At 49.0% G+C, this 17266-nt stretch overlaps 1 protein-coding gene across 5 annotated transcripts in view; it reads right to left on the reverse strand.

Annotated features, from left to right (window-relative positions):
• DYRK4 (dual specificity tyrosine phosphorylation regulated kinase 4) overlaps positions 1–17266 on the reverse strand; it is a 246022-nt gene that overhangs the window by 28282 nt on the left and 200474 nt on the right. The gene's annotated exons all lie outside the window — the stretch shown is intronic.

Here is a 17266-nt window from a genome sequence, read left to right on the forward strand (position 1 = left end):
AACCTCTACTGAGCCCCAGCTCCAGCTCTGATGCACACAATGTAAGAAACTCGCTGCACTTAACCTCTACTGAGCTTAACCTACACTGAGCCCCCATCTCCAGTTCTGATGCACAGAGTGTGTGAAAAACTCACTGCACTTAACCTGTACTGCACCCTATCTACAGCTCCGATACACGTGGTGTCTGTGAAAAACTGGCAGCACTTAACCTCTACTAATTCCCATCTCCAATACACAAGGTGTCTGTGAGAAACTCACTGCGCTTAAACTCTACTGAGCCCCATCTCCAGCTCTGACACACAGTGTATGTGAAAAACTCACTGCACTTAACCTCTACTGCACCCTATCTACAGCTCCGATACACGTGGTGTCTGTGAAAAACTGGCAGCACTTAACCTCTACTAATTCCCATCTCCAATACACAAGGTGTCTGTGAGAAACTCACTGCGCTTAACCTCTACTGAGCCTCATCTCCAGCTCTGATACACACGGTGTTTGTGAGAAACTTGTTGTGTTTGAGGCATTGTGGACCCTTGGTTGCAATGGAGATGACTCCGCCCACAGGGAGAAGCCCCGTGGGGAACCACTGCAATAGGCTGACACAGCAGACACAGAATGGATAGAGCCTTTATTGTACTGCTGGGGATAGATGGTGAAAGCAGGAAGGTAAGGCACTGATCCACGAAGTGCAGTATGCTCAACAGGCTCAGAAGTGTAGTCTCATCCAGATGTTCATGATAGGCGGGAGCCCGCAGTGCGGGTAATGCCACGGCTGGTGGGTAGAGTTGGAGCGCTGGATCGTAGAGGTACTCACAGAATGAAGGCATCTTCTTGGTGGTAGAATGATGGGACCGAATGTCCGTGGTGCAGGATATAAAGGTGGATTGGCCCTCGAGGAGCGAGTACCCAATTGTCCAATATCCTGAAAGAAGAATAGAGAGAAAGACTCCCGAGGAGCGGTTGTCTTAGTTAGTGAGGAACCCCGAAGGGAAGTTGGAAGCGAGAGACCCCCCCGAGGAGCGGGTGTCTAGAGCTTCTACTGGAGCGAGAACCTTAGCGTGAAAGCGGCGTCTAAGCGTGCAGCTTAGAGCAGAGTAGCAAAGCAAAGTCTTTGCTAACTCAAAGTGGTAGCGGTGGCGGAGGCTAGATATACCCGGAGGTACTGACATCATGTGGTGGGACCGCCCCCGAGGTTCCCGCCTTGACGTGTATTTGAGTGTAGGAGATGTGCACGCTCACGCCCTAGGAGGTCACGGGAGTGAGCATGGCGGATGGGGACGCACATGCTGGTTTGGAAACGCTGAGGCCCTTGGCACCAGAGGTAGCCATCTTGTCCAAAGAGAGTGAAAGGGGAGAAAAAGAGATAAGGCAGAGTGGTCGCAGCCATCTGCGACCGACGGACACAACAGTACCCCCCTTCAAAGGGCCCCGTCCAAGACCTCTTCCAGGTGGTCTGGGCTTGCGTGGGTGTGCCAGGTGGAATTGACATACCATCTCCTTGTCTGTAATATTGGCCAGTGGTTCCCAGGAGTTTTCCACTGGGCCATAGTTCTCCCAAGACATGAGGTACTCCCATGTCTTGCCTCTTTTACGTACATCAAGGATGTCGTCTATGGCATATTCAATGTCATCTTCTGTGTCCAAGCTGGTAGGCTCTGGTTCTTTCCTGGAGAACTCAGAGAGTAACACTGGCTTTAGTAGAGATACATGAAATGCATTGTGTATCTTCATTGATGGAGGCATATGTTAGATTTCCTAATCGCTGGAGGATGGGGAAAGGTCCCACAAAGCGAGAAGAAAATCTTGCAGAAGGAAGCTTAAGTCGGAGGTACTTGGTGCTTAACCAAACGTTGTCTCCAGGCTGAAACTGGGGTGCCTTTTGATGATGAGCATCATAGGTTCTCTTTGCCTTTTGTCCTGCTTTAAGGAGGAGCTCCTTCGTCTGTCTCCAAAGCTGGGATAATTCTGCTGCGGTAGCCTAGGCAGCAGGAGAGGCTACTGACAATGGAATTGGCAGTGGAGGTAATGGTTGTCTCCCATAGACAATCTGGAAAGGGGAAGACCCCGTTGAAGAAGCAGGATGTGAATTGATGGCAAATTCCGCCCAAGGCAGTAATTCAGCCCAGTCGTTGTCTAGAGTTGATATAAGATCGCAGAAATTGTTTCAGCGTCCTATTCATCCTCTCAGTCTGACGTTAGACTGAGGATGGTAGGCAGAGGTTAAGTCCAAGACGATGTCAAATTTTTGACATAATGCTCTCCAAAACTTTGCAGTAAATTACATTCCTCTGTCGGATAGGATATGTTTAGGCATCCCATGAAGACGAAAGATGTGTTTAATGAAGAGTTTTGCTAACTCAGTAGCAGAGGGTAATCCTGGTAATGCTACAAAGTGTAGTACAACCACAATAAGTGCAGATAATGTTGCATAGTCCATATGGGTATTCAAAAAAGTTTTCTTTTATATTTGTTTCTACACAAACGGCAGCTCCACTGTTATCATCAATATTTCTCAATGGGTCCCCCGAAACGGACCCGTGTTTTGTTGAGGCTGCGTCAGGAGGGACAAATAACTTTAAACAACAGTTCTGAAAGTAAAACATACAAATGGACTATGTAAGTAGAGAAACTACGAAACATGACTTCCAACAAAGTTTTTAACATACCGTAAATCTTCTTAATAGGGTTTGGCAGGGAGCACGTACACAACTGGTATAGTGGGGTTTTAAACATTGTCAAAAAGGCACGAAAACAGCGGACCAATCAGCATTATCAGGGAAACAGCCAATCAGAAAACAGGTATATCATGATAGTCAAAAATCAAGTAAAATAAGTCCATTCCAATTCCTTATTCAAGCCATGGGGCATAACAGTATTCAAAGTATATATCCATCTTTGTTCTATCCAGATCAGATGTTCTGAGAAGTTACCCCCATGGCTCGGTCGGGTAACAACTTCTAAAACAAAGAAGAATAAGTCAGACAATGTTGTGACAGCTGGGCCCAGTGGTTAACTAATGGTGCATTTTCACGCAAATTTCTAATGTTAGATTTATGCTCAATGATTCTTGTTTTGATCATTCTCTTAGTCTTCCCTACGTACAGTTTTTTACACGGACATTGAATAATGTAAATAATCCCCTCTGAGTTATAGTCCGTATAATTTCTTAGATTATACATTTTACCGGTTCAAAGGAAGACATAGTCTTAGTACATGGGCAGACCGAACAGTGTCCGCAAGGTTTATGTTCACCATTGACTTGAGAGCGTGTGTATGTGTCATTAAAATCAGATTGTGTTAACATGTCCCGCAAATTAGTACCTCTTCGATATGTTAAGTGTAATGAGCTCTGGAAAACCTTTTGGAGAACTAATGATTTCCAGTGCTTGCGAATAATCTGAGTTACAGGTTTGCTAAGAGTAGAGAATGGTAATATACAGTTCACTGTGCTGTCCGAAGAACAAACTTGTGGCCAAAACAATAGGTCCCTATTAACATAGAGAGCTCTTTTAAAGGCTTTTTTCAAAATCTTACTTGGATACCCTCTCTCCTGAAACCGGGCCATCATCTCCTTAGCTTTAGCAATAACTCGAGCGTAGAAGAGCACAGCCACCGTAATCTTAGGAACTGGCCTGTAAGTATATTGCTTTTAAGAGCCCTAGGGTGGCAACTATCAAAACTCAACAACATGTTCCGGTCAGTGTCTTTTCTAAAAATGGTAGTCGAGAATTTGGTATTATCGAATGATATAAGAATATCAAGAAAGGCTATTTTAGATGAATGAATACTGAAACTAAACTATAAATTGTCATTGCAATGATTCAGCCAGTCAAAAAACATATAGAATTGTACATCAGTTCCGAGCCAAATTAAAAAAATATCATCAATAAATCTCAACCATACGTGCAAACAGCCTGACCATTCAGAAGAGTATATGTAAGTCTCCTCAAAATTTGCCACATAAAGGCATGCCAAACTTGGGGCCATGGTGGTACCCATAGCGGTGCCTTTAACCTGTTTGTAGTAAGTCGTATCAAACCAAAAATACGTGAACATAAACCTTGCGGACACTGTTCGGTCTGCCCATGTAGTAAGACTATGTCTTCCTTTGAACATCCAGTAACTGGTAAAATCTATAATCTAAGAAATTATACGGACTGTAACTCAGAGGGGGTTATTTACATTATCCAATGTCCATGTAAAAAAACTGTACATGTAGGGAAGGCTATGAGAATGATCAAAACAAGAATCACTGAGCATAAATCTAACATTAGAAATTTGCGTGAAAATGCACCATTAGTTGACCACTGGGCCCAGCTGTCACATACACTGTTTGACTTATTCTTCTTTGTTTTAGAAGTTGCTACCCGACCGAGCCGTGAGGGCAGTGGCGTAGCCACGGGTGGGCCTGGGTGGGCAGGTGCCCACCCAACTTAGACCCAGGCCCACCCAACTGGCACCGGAACTGCAAGGCTGTCGCGGGATCCCATCCCCGCGACAGCGAACAAGAGAACCCACGCCTCGCGCGCCATCACGGCACTCATGGGGAAGCGCTGCTGCGGCCGTATGGCCAACCGGTCTTCCTGTTCGGGGGGGGGGAGCGGAAGCGCCGAGCGCAGCTTCCGCTTCCTCCCCCCAATGCAGGAAGATCAGCTGCCTCTCCTGCTGCCACCCGTTCTCCTGCTATCTTCGGGTCAAACGGCCCGCCGAACTTCCTGTTTGGGGGAGCGGAAGCGCCGCGCACAGCTTCCGCTTTCTCCCCCAGAGCAGGAAGATCAGCTGCCTCTCCTGCTGCCACCGGCCTCCTGCTATCTTCGGGCGTCGGGCCGTACTGCCCGCCGATCTTCCTGCTTGGGGGGGGGGGGAGGGAGGAAGCGGACGTTGTGCGCTGCGCTTCCGCTCCCCCCCCCGACAGGAAGTTCGGCGGGCAGTACGGCCCGACGCCCGAAGAAGATAGCAGGAGTCCGGTGGCAGCAGGAGAGGCAGCTGATCTTCCTGCTCTGGGGGAGAAAGCGGAAGCTGTGCACGTGCTTGAATGTGTATGTGTGGATGAGAATGGGAGTGTGTGTGGGTGAAAACTGGAGCCTGGGTGTGTATGTGGGTGAGAATGGAAGCTTGAATATGTGGGTGAATGGGAGCTCGAATGTGTGTATGTGTGGTTGAGAATGGGAGCCTGGGTTTGTGGGTGGGTGAGAATGGGAGCTTGAATGTGTGTATATATGGGTGAGAATGAGAGCCTGGGTTTGTGTGGGTGGGTGAGAATGGAAGCTTGAATATGTGGATAAGAATGGGTGCTTGAATGTGTGTATGTGTGGGTGAGAATAGTACCTTAAATGTGTATATGTATGGATGAGAATGGGAGCTTGAATATGTGTGGGTGAGACTGGGAGCATGGGTTTGTTGGTGAGAATGGGAGTCTGGGTTTATGTGTGTGGGTGAGAATGGGTGCCTGGATGTGCGTCTGTGTGTGCATAAGAATATAAGCCTGGGGAGGGGTGAGAAAGTGAGAACTTGAATGTGAGCTTGTGGGGGGGGGGGGGGGGGGGAGAGCATATGAGAGTGACAGCTTGAGTGTGTGAGAGGGAGTCTGTGAGAGAAAGCGTGTATGTGTGTGTGTGTGTGTGTGTGGAAGGGAAGAAGACAGTAATAGAAGAAAGACACTGAAAAGGAATTAGGAAATGAGCTATAAGGGAAAAAATGGGAAAAAGAGACCAGGACCAACTGATTAGAAAAATACAAAGATCAGACAACAAAGGTAAAAATATATATCTATATTTTGAGATGTTAGCAATTTAAATATAAGCAACACAACCGCTCTCTCAAAATTTATGGACAGGTAGGAGCCGTGTATAAAATCGTAATAATAAGAAGGCTAAAGTACCACAAATCACCGTGAATTATGTTTGTATCATTAAGTAAGCCTCATACTTAGGCGTAGATGTGAATGCTATGCTGCATAATTTGGCATTATTTATCAGTAAAAAAAACAACTAGTAGACCTGCATGCCTACAGCCCACCCATGTTAACCTTGTGCCCACCCAAAAAATCAATTCTGGCTACGCCACTGCGTGAGGGTAACTTCTCAGAACATCTGATCCGGATAAAACAAAGATGGATATATACTTTGAATACTGTTACGCTCCACGGCTTGAATAAGGAATTGGAAAGGATTTATTTTACTTGATTTTTGACTGTCATGATATACCTGTTTTCTGATTGGCTGTTTCCCTGATAATGCTGATTGGTCCGCTGTTTTCATGCCTTTTTGACAATGTTTAAACCCCCACTATACCAGTTGTGTACGTGCTCCCTGCCAAACCCTATTAAGAAGATTTACGGTATGTTAAAAACTTTCTTGGAAGTCATGTTTCTATGTCGGTCCGTAGGTTCTCTACTTACATAGTCCATTTGTATGTTTTACTTTCAGAACTGTTGTTTAAAGTTATTTGTCCCTCCCGACGCAGCCTCGGCGAAACACGGGTCCGTGTCGGGGGACCGATTGAGAAATATTGATGATAACAGTGGAGCTGCTGTTTCTGTAGAAACAAAAATAAAAGAAAGTTTTTTTGAAAACCCATATGGACTATGCAACATTATCTGCACTTATTGTGGTTGTACTATAACTTCTGAGTGCAGTCTTGCTCTTGTGTTCCCTCTGAATGCTACAAAGTGTGCCATTTTAGAGAATCGGTCGACCGTAACCCATATGGTGTTATTGCCGTTGAATGATGGCCGGTCCACTACGAAATCGGTAGCGATATGGGTCCATAGTTCATCCGGTGATGGTAGAGGCTGTAATAAGCCCCAAGGATGCCCGGGTGGTGGCTTTTGCTTGGCACAGACAGTGCAGGAACCATTGTACACTTGCACGTCCTTCTTCATGGTTGACCACCAATAGAATCTTTGCAACATTGCTATGGTACAACTCTGTCCTGGATGGCCTGCCAGACGGGAATCTGGTGCCCATTTCAAAAGTCTTTTCCTTAAACCTCTGGCCACCACCGTCTTCCCGGCAGGTACCGTGTGGGTGGCTGCGAGAACCACTCTTTCGGGATCGATGATATGACGGGGTTCATCTGGCACATCCTGTGGTGAGAAGGAGCGTGATAGGGCATCAGCCCGGGAGTTCTCTCCTGGACAGTATTTCAGAAGGAAGTCGAACCTGTTGAAAAACAGAGACCATCTGGCCTCACGGTGGTTGAGTCGTTGAGCATGTCGAAGGTACTCTAGATTCTAGTGATCGGTGTTGTATGCCTTCTAGCCAGAGATGCCTTCTAGCCAGGGATGCCACTCTTCAAAAGCCAGCTTGATCGCGAGAAGCTCCTTGTCGCCTATCACCTAGAAAAGAAAGAGCAAGGATGGAGCACATTGGATTGGCTGTACTGACTTAGAACCGCCCCCACACCAACGTCGGATGCGTCGACCTCCACGAAGAAAGGACGGTGTGGGTCAGGGTGGCAGAGACACGGCTTCTTTTGAAAAGCCTCTTTGAGCGTCAGGAAGGCTGAGATGGCTTCTGGAGACCAATTGGCAGGGTTGGCTCCCTTCTTGATCATAGTTAGAGGGACTGTCAATGATGAGTAGTTTTTAATAAAGGATCGGTAGTAATTGGTGAATCCCAAGAAGCGACGCAATGCCTTCAGGCCTCTGGGTTGAGGCCAGTCCCGGATACTCTCAAGTTTCTTGGGGTCCATTTGAAAACCATTCTTAGAAACAATGTATCCCAGGAAGGGTACAGCTTCTTTGTGAAATTTGCACTTCTCAAGCTTTGCGTAAAGGTGGTACTCACGCAGGCGTCTTAGGACTTTCTTAACATCCTCCTGATGACTTTGCAGATCTTGAGAAAAGATCAGTATGTCATCAAGATATACTACTACGCATTGATATAGTAAGTCCCGTAAGATGTTGTTCATCATATTTTGAAAGACTGCAGGTGCGTTACTTAAACCGAAGGGTATGACGAGGTATTCAAAGTGTCCATCACGGATGTTAAAAGCAGTCTTCCATTCGTCTCCTTCTCGAATACGCACCAAGTTGTAAGCTCCTTTTAGGTCCAATTTGGAGAATATTTTGGCCCCTTGGAGTCTATCAAACAGTTCAGATATTAAGGGCAGAGGGTACCTGTCCTTGATCGTAATCTCATTCAGATCCCTGTAGTCGATGCAGGGGCGTAAAGTGCCATCCTTCTTCCTTACAAAAAAGAAGCCTGCACCAGCAGGAGATTTGGAAGGTCTGATAAATCCCTTTTGTAGATTTTCTTGTATGTAGGTAGACATAGCTTTGGTCTCAGCTACTGAAAGAGGGTAAACTCTTCCTTTGGGAGGTTCTGAATTTGGCTTCAGATTTATGGCACAATCGAACTCTCTATGTGGGGGAAGAACATCAGCTGCTTGCTTAGAGAAAATATCCTGGAAGGAGGCGTATTGTAGAGGTAAGCCAGGTAATGATGGAGTAGTAGGCATGCAGATAAGCAATGAAACTTCAGCAAGACACCGACCATGACAGTCTGGTCCCCACCGGGTCAGTTCCAAGGTAGCCCAATTAAATTGTGGCATATGGTCTTGAAGCAACGGCAGGCTCAACACCACCGGATGCATGGCTTTTTCCAACACTAGAAAAGAAATTGAGTGTAGAGCTCCAGTGCGCAGGCTGATGGCCTGGGTGGTCAATGAAACTTCTCCAGGAAGTGGTTCTCCATGGATGGATGACAATAGCAGAGGCTTAGCTATTGGTGTGGTAGGAATCCTCAGATGTTCGACCAAGCGCTTCAGAATAAAATTACCTCCGGCACCGAAGTCAATGAGAGCAAGAGTCTGAAATTTGAGACCTCCGCAAAGTAGATACTGGTAATGATAATGGAGGAGTAGGAGAGGTGAGTCCCAGGAGAAGTCCTCTTGCAGATTCCAGGCCCGTCAGTTTCCCGGACAAATGGGACAGGTTTGGACTGCATGACCCAATTTGCCACAGTACATGCACAACCCCATGTGCTTGCGATAACATCTCTCCTTAGAGGTCAAGTGGCTTCGGCCTAGTTGCATAGGCTCTTCCTCCTCTAGGGGTGCAGACAGTAAGTTGGAAGCAATAGGCACAGGTTTAGGACAGTTAGCCCCCACTGTAGACTTTCATGGACTCTTAGCCTCTTGAGTACGATCGTGGATACGGTGGTCAATTCTCCCTGCTAGTTCCATCAAGGACTCAAGGGAATCAGGCAAATCGCGAGCCACTAATTTGTCCTTTATGTGAGAGTTGAGACCCTCCATGAATATGGCACGTAAGCATCCAGTGTCCCAATGTAGTTCAGATGCTAGAGTCTTAAATTCAATAGCAAAGTCTGTAAGTGGCTTGTTACCTTGCTGAAGGTTGAGCAAGGCAGATCCAGCGATGGTCTGGCGAGCCGGGTCATCAAACACAGACTTAAAAAATTGTAGAAATCCTGGTAGGTCATTCAGGATAGGATCTTCACGTTCCCATTGCGGTGAAGCCGAGGCCAGGGCTCGTCCTTCAAGGAACGACAGGATGTAGGTGGTCTTTGAAGCTTCAGTGGGAAAGAGGGTAGGATGTAATGAAAAATGCATGGAGCATTGATTAATGAACCCTCTGCATATCTTGCCATCACCTGTGAAGTGGGTAGGTGTGGCTAAAGGTACAGTGGTCTTAAGGGTTACCACTAGTGACAGCAATCCCTCCACAGGAGGAGCTGAAGAGTTCAGTTGAGTGTGTAAATGATTGAAGGCAGTAGCTAGGCTCTCAAAAGACTTTTGTTGTTCTGCAATTCGCTGGGCTAGGCCAGCAGGGCTGTGAGCTGAGCCGAGTCCATGGAGTTAGCAATCTGTGGTGTTTGAGGCATTGTGGACCCTTGGTCGAAATGGAGATGACTCCGCCTACAGGAAGGAGCCCCATGGGGAAGCACTGCGATAGGCTGACACAGTTAGCAGACACAGAATGGATAGAGCCTTTATTGTACTACTGTTGATAGATGGTGAAAGCAGGAAGGTAAGGCACTGATCCACGAAGTGCCAGTACGCTCAACAGGCTCAGAAGTGTAGTCTCATCCAGATGTTCATGATAGCCGGGAGCCCGCAGTGCGGGTAATGCCACGGCTGGTGGGTAGAGTTGGAACGCCGGATCGTAGAGGTACTCACAGAATGAAGGTGTCTTCCTGGTGGTAGAATGGTGGGACTGAAGGTCCGTGGTGCAGGATATAAAGGTGGATAGGTCATCGAGGAGCGAGTACCCAATGGTCCAATATTCTGAAAGAAGAATAGAGAGAAAGACTCCCGAGGAGCGGTTGTCTTAGTGAGGAACCCCAAAGGGAAGTTGGAAGCGAGAGACCACTGAGGAGTGGGTGTCTAGAGCTTCTTACTGGAGCGAGGCCCTTAGCATGAAAGCAGCGTGTAAGCGAGCAGCCAGAGTAGCAAAGCGAAGTCTTTGCTATCTCAAAGTGGAAGTGGAGGCGGAGGCTAGATATACCCGGAGGTACTGACGTCAAGCGGTGGGGCCGCCCCCGAGGTTCCCGCCATGACGTGTATTTGAGCGTAGGAGATGTGCGCGCTTGCGCCCTAGGAATCCACGGGAGTGAGCATGGCGGATGGAGATGCCATTGCTGGTTTGGAAACGCCGAGGCCCTCGGCACCGGAGGCAGCCATCTTGCCCAAAGAGAGTGAAAGGGGAGAAAAAGAGGTAAGGCAGAGCAGTCGCAGCCGTCTGTGACCGACGGACGCAACAAAACTCAGTACGCTTAATCTCTACTCAGCCTCATCTCCAGTTCTGATACACACGGTGTTTGTGAGAAATCAGTGCACTTAACCTCTACTAGGCCTCATCTCCAGTTCTGATACACACGGTGTTTGTGAGAAATCAGTGCACTTAACCTCTACTAGGCCTCATCTCCAGTTCTGATACACACGGTGTTTGTGAGAAATCAGTGCACTTAACATCTCATCTCTAACAACAAAAAATCCTCCCACATCACACCCACTCTCAAAGAACTCCACTGGCTACCCATCACAAAGAATCCAGTATAAAACCCTCACCCTCATAGACAAAAAAATAAACAACAACAAAATGAACTGGCTAAACAACGCAATACATCCTTACCCCACACAAAGAACTCTCAGATCCAGCAACACTGGCCTCCTAGCCGTCCCCAATCTCAAATCTGCACACCTCAACGCAACCCGCAAACGAGCCATAACAATAGCGGGCCCTACCCTATGGAACTCCCTCCCCACCTGTCTCAGAAATGAACCCTCATTGCAAGTCTTCAAAAAACACCTCAAAACATGGCTGTTCTTAAAAGCTTTCCCACCTGACACGTAACCTGCCCAAATGCAACACACCACGCCCCCTACACAAGCATCTCGCGTCACCATCTTCCCTCCCTTGCACTACCTTCCTCCCACCCATCCCCATCTCCCCCTATTCAACCCTCCCTGCTATCCTTAACCATAAATTATCCTCATCAACAAGTCATTTTATGTACATATGTTATATACTATAATCAAATATTCCATGTAATCCTGTTATTTCTGTCATAATTTGTTATATTTATTACAATGTTATAATTTGTTATATTTATTACCATGTTATAATGTAAAATAGGGCTGTTACCATCCTATCCTTTTAGTTATCTGGAAACCGATGTGATATCTCGATCGAATGTCGGTATATAAAACAAATAAATAAATAAATAAATACTGTGCCTCATCTCCAGTTCTGCCCACAAGGTGTCTGTGAGAGACTCAGTGCGCGTAACCTCTACTAGGCCTCATCTCCAGCTCTGATACACACGGTGTTTGTGAGAAACTCACTGCGTTTAAACTCTGTGAGAAATTGCAGAGTTGTCGCTGACTTTCCTAAAAATAATGCAGTTTGCTATTTACCTGCAAGGCGAGTCAACTTATTTCCATGAAATTGTGTGAGCATTTCCCTGCAGAGGAGCTCATTACTGCATTACGGGGGGGTAATAACGTACAGTATTTAAAATACCATGCAAGGCGTCTTCTGCTTGATAAATGACCCCTTTAGATTGCGAGCCCCCTGTGGACAGGGACAGTGCCTGAATGTAATTCCCCTTCAGCTATCCATGAAGAGGGGTGCACTGAATCCAAATAACTGTCAGAAAAAGTTTACATGAAAGGGATTGCAAGACTTCTTACTGCCTCTTCCTTACAATCCATCCATAAAATTGTGATTCAACGGGGGGGAGGGCGTGCGACTTGGTCTGCAGCCTTACTGATCTCCTCGCCAGCCCCGAGAGTTATTTCTGCACTGAGATGTGAGGGCTGTACCGCCCCCACATCCAGGGGGGAAGCACGTGCCTCCCGGCCACGAGCCCGACTCCAGCGGACCTGTCCTCTGCCTCTAATGAGCCCCAGGGGCCTCCTGCTGACATCAGGGCAGAGAGTGAATGCAGAAGACTGCACGTCCCTGCCACAAGCGAGAGGAGGAGGAGGGCTGGGAGGGACCAGACCCAATCCTGCCGAGACAGAAAGGGGCGCCAGGAAACCCCGAGGGATGCATCCTCCCTTGGAAAATGTACCCTGCGCTGGGTTCATAGCAAACTCACTACAATCTAAATGCACCCTCCCCGAGAGAATATACCCCGACACCTGTACTGCTCTGGGTTTATAGCAAACACACTGCAATCTAAATTCACCCTCCCCCAGAAAATATACCCCGATGCCCCTGATGCACTGGCTTTTATAGCAAACACACTGCAATCTAAATGCACCCTCCCCCAGAAAATATACCCCGACACCTCTACTGCACTGGCTTTTATAGCAAACACACTGCAATCTAAATGCACCCTCCCCCAGAAAATATACCCCGATGCCCCTGATGCACTGGGTTTATAGCAAACATAATGCAATCTAAATGCACCCTCCCCCAGAAAATATACCCCAACACCTGTACTGCTGTGGGTTTATAGCAAACACACTGCAATCTAAATTCACCCTCCCCCAGAAAATATACCCCGATGCCCCTGATGCACTGGCTTTTATAGCAAACACACTGCAATCTAAATGCACCCTCCCCCAGAAAATATACCCCGACACCTCTACTGCACTGGCTTTTATAGCAAACACTCTGCAATCTAAATGCACCCTCCCCCAGAAAATATACCCCGATGCCCCTGATGCACTGGCTTTAATAGCAAACACTCTGCAATCTAAATGCACCCTCCCTCAGAAAATATACCCCGATGCCCCTGATGCACTAGGTTTATAGCAAACATAATGCAATCTAAATGCACCGTCCCTCAGAAAATATACCCTGATGCCCCTGATGCACTGGGTTTATAGCAAACATAATGCAATCTAAATGCACCCTCCCCCAGAAAATATACCCCGATGCCCCTGATGCACTGGGTTTATAGCAAACATAATGCAATCTAAATGCACCCTCCCCCAGAAAATATACCCCGATGCCCCTGATGCACTGGGTTTATAGCAAACATAATGCAATCTAAATGCACCCTCCCCCAGAAAATATACCCCCACGCTTGTACTGCACACTGTGGAGGAACAGTGCCTTAAGCCCTCATTTGCAACTATCCTGGGGGAGGGGGGATTTCTTAATGTTAAACTCTTTCCGCCCCCTTCTATCCCAGTCCTCGCCCAGGGGTCTCAGAACCACCTCCATATGTACACAGCTCTGAATTCCCTCCCTATCATCCCCGCCCCGACAACCAGAGGGGCAGAATCCAGGCCCGGGTGATGAACCCACCGACAGGACCCATTTCTGGGGCCTTCGGCCTGGGGGTCCGGCACCGCACTCAGATAATTTGTGCTGTCACCTGAAGGTCCAATACCAGAATCCACACAAGCCAATACAGCGGCTCCGCCAGGCCCTTAGGATTGTTCTGTGCCTGTGCCTGGTTGCCAGGGCAGGGAATTTTACAAAGCCAGCCCCTGTCTCCCTCAGGATCCCCAGCTACTGTTCAAGCGCCTGTCCCTGCAGACCGTGAAGAAATGTTGTTTTCAGGGCCAGCCAGCCAGCCCTACCTTCTCACCAAGCTTACCTGCAAGCGAACACCCTGAGCCCTCATCCCCACAGACAGCACAGACTAGCAGGGAAACAAGCAACGGCTCCATGCACAGGGGAGCGCTTATTATATCCATAAGAGGTGCTGCACCCATAACAGGAAACGAGCAACAATAACAGGTCTCCCCCCTCAATGAATTCAGCCTGCTCGGCTCCCCTTCACGGTTCCAGATCCAAAGGGGATGGAAGAGTCTGTGCTCACCAGCAGCCTTGTGGCTCAGGGGGTGTCCCTGCACAGGAAGAGCAGCCCTGAGTGATAGCGGTGCAGACACTGTGCCAGTCGCCGCTGGGCCTAGGCGCGGAGCCTCAGAGCATCTTACAGCAGTCCCGGGGATTCCCTGACCAGCCTGGCTTTCAGGATATCCACAATGAATATGTAGGAGATAGAACTGCACGCCCTGCCCTGCCCAAAACTCCGACTGACCTTGGCATCCCCCAGAACCACTGCGCTCCAGCTACCAGAATCAGCGCCGCGCGCTCCGGAGGACGAAGGGGCAGCATCCGAAAGCTCCTACAAGTGACGCCCCAGCCGCCCGCTGCTCTGAGCCGGAGAGAGAGGCAAGACAAGCAGAGCCACCATGTCAGCCAGAGAAGACATGCCCTGCTCTCTGCCAAACAGAGGGACCTGCGGGGAGCAGCAGAGCCATGACCCGGGCCTCGACACTTCACAGCAAGAGGGTCTGACCCTGCTCTGGCGAGGTTTCACTGTACAGCAACATTACTTCACTTTGTGAGACAGACGTCTGCAGGGTCTCTTATCCTCATAAGAACTGCTACAGGTGAGCTTTCAATTAAAAGCTACAACACCTGTACTGACGTCAGCACCTTGTAGGTGAGCATCCGAGTGTCTCTGCGGAGTCTCTGATACACACGTGGCACACACACATGGTACAAAGCAGTCCACATTTCCCATCAGCTACAAATTTAACTTTTAAACTCTTACAAGTGAATTTTCAAATGTTTTTCCGCAGGGAGGCAGGTGTTCATCCACCTAAAAGGTATCTGTGATAATTATTCCCCCTCCCCTTTTCATGGCAGGTAAAAATAGGCTGGCAGGACTTGGGCGGCTCCCTAGCGCAGTGAGGAGAACTAGAGTCCAAAGACATGGCAGGCAGCAGACTAACGGAGTCAAAGGCAGAGCAAGGTTGGGGCAGGTGGCTAGCAAGAGTGGTCAGGTCCAGGAAGCAGGCAGTCCTGGATTAATCAAAGCAAAAGGTCAAGATCCGCAGAGGCAAGCACAGGATGGGCGAAGATACACAGAAGACACTGGACAGGACGAACAGGACAAAGCGAGGCTGGACAAGGACTGGATGAGGAAGGCTGGAGAAGACAGGGTAGGACGAGGCAAGAGTAGAAGACAAGGCTGAAGTCAGGAACGCAGAATGCCGCCATCGCCTCATACTGCCAACCCCTGCCGACGCTGCCTTCCCTGAGGCACGCGCGTGCCCATGTGCAAACATAATATGGGCCCCAGGGCGGGAAACACTGAGTGGCACCTCCCGATGATGTCAGCCCAACCAGGCTACTTAAGCACGGGGCCCTGCAGCATTGCCTCGCCTCGGCAACGAATCTCCTGCCTTGCTGCACACGTTGCTTGCATATTCCTGGTTCCTGCTCTCCTGCTGAACGCTTGAAGCGATCACCTGCATGGCCTCAAGTGGTGCTAGTCCTAGCTCCAGGGGAGAGAGGGAGGTTATTGGACACTGGGGCGAGGAGCACCTCTCTCTCTCTGCCCTGCTTCTGAACCCTCAGGTCTAACCCTATGGCTAGGCTAATCCGGCCTTCCAATGTATCCAGCAGGTCCCGGGCAGCCGGCTCAGCTTTTATGCGCTCCGAGGGTCCTTGTCTGAAAATCACAATCAGACTGTCACTGTCCCTCTGAGGTTCGGAGGCCAGAGGGTGGAAGTGCACTGCATACTCTCCCACAGACCGGGAGCCTTGCCTAATCTGGAGGAGTTCAGATGCCTGCGAAGCTGTGCGACCGAGCTCTTCCAAAATTTGCCAGAATTCCTGCAGAAGTGCATCTGGTCCCCCAAGAGCGGATCATCCCTTTCCCAAAGGGGTGAGGCCCAAGCCCGAGAGGTGCTGCCCAACAAGGAAAGAATAGAAGTCACCTGACTCGGGCTGTCAGAAACAAAGGTGCCTGCAATTCGAACTGCATCTGACTTTGGTTGAGGAAGCCTCTACATTTGAGGAAGTCTCCATCGTACCTCGGGGACAGTGGCAGGTTGAGCAAGGGAATAGCAGGACACATAATGGGTGCCAGAGCAGAACGAACCACGATGCCCTGAAGATATCCGGCCATACTGTTAAGCTGATCCTGCTGCTGTTGGAGTTCGTGTGCTAAGCTAGCGATAGTGAAGCCTTGAGGCGAGTCAGCCGAGCTCATGGCCTCAGCAAACTGAAGGAGAGCAGGTGCGTGATCTCTTTGTGCTGTGCGCATAGCTGACACAGCTTCAAGGGCGACTCCATGAGGCCTACGCTGGTAACCGGCAAACGAGTCCAGTAGCGGGACAGTCTGGAGCTTCACTTATACCAGCTGCTTTCTGTGCAGGTTGAGCCCTTGGTTTCTGGTGGCCGGCAGAACTCAGGCGGATCCCTAGGGAAGTGAAGAGAACTAGAGTCCAAATGCGCCCTGGGGTCAGGGTAAGTAGTAGACTGAGTCAGAAACAGGCCAAGGTTGGGGGAGGCGGCTAGCGAGAGTGGCCAGATCCAGGCAAGGGGGTCAGGGCCAGGCAGCAGGCAATTGTGGTCAGGTTCAAGCAAGGGGTCAAGATCCAGAGAGTCAAGCCAAGGGTGGATGAAGACACACAGAAACCACTGGACAGGACAAGGCGAGGCTGGATGAGGCAAAGCTGGACGGCAAGGCTAGAAGACAAGACTGAACTCAGGAATGAAGGAGAACAGGAACCAGGAACACACAAGCACATGTACTGCAAGGCCGGAGACCCATTGCTGAGGCGAGGTCATGCTTAAAGGCTGGCATCATTGGGTGGCACCGTTCGGTGTTTCCCGCCGTGGGGCCTATATTACACGTGCACATGCGCGTGCACTGGCGGCAGCAGCAGCAGCATCTGGCAACAGCGGCATTCTGCTGGGATAGGAGGCTTCCAGCAGTGTCGGTCAGCGGTAGGGGTGAGTACGGCAGCGCTCGGGGCAGTCCTGTGAGCCGCCAAACGTAACACTATTCACGATGCATGTAATTCCACCCAAGGGAAA

This window comes from Rhinatrema bivittatum, chromosome 4 (genome assembly GCF_901001135.1).
Source record: "Rhinatrema bivittatum chromosome 4, aRhiBiv1.1, whole genome shotgun sequence".
NCBI classification, from domain to species: Eukaryota; Metazoa; Chordata; class Amphibia; order Gymnophiona; family Rhinatrematidae; genus Rhinatrema; species Rhinatrema bivittatum.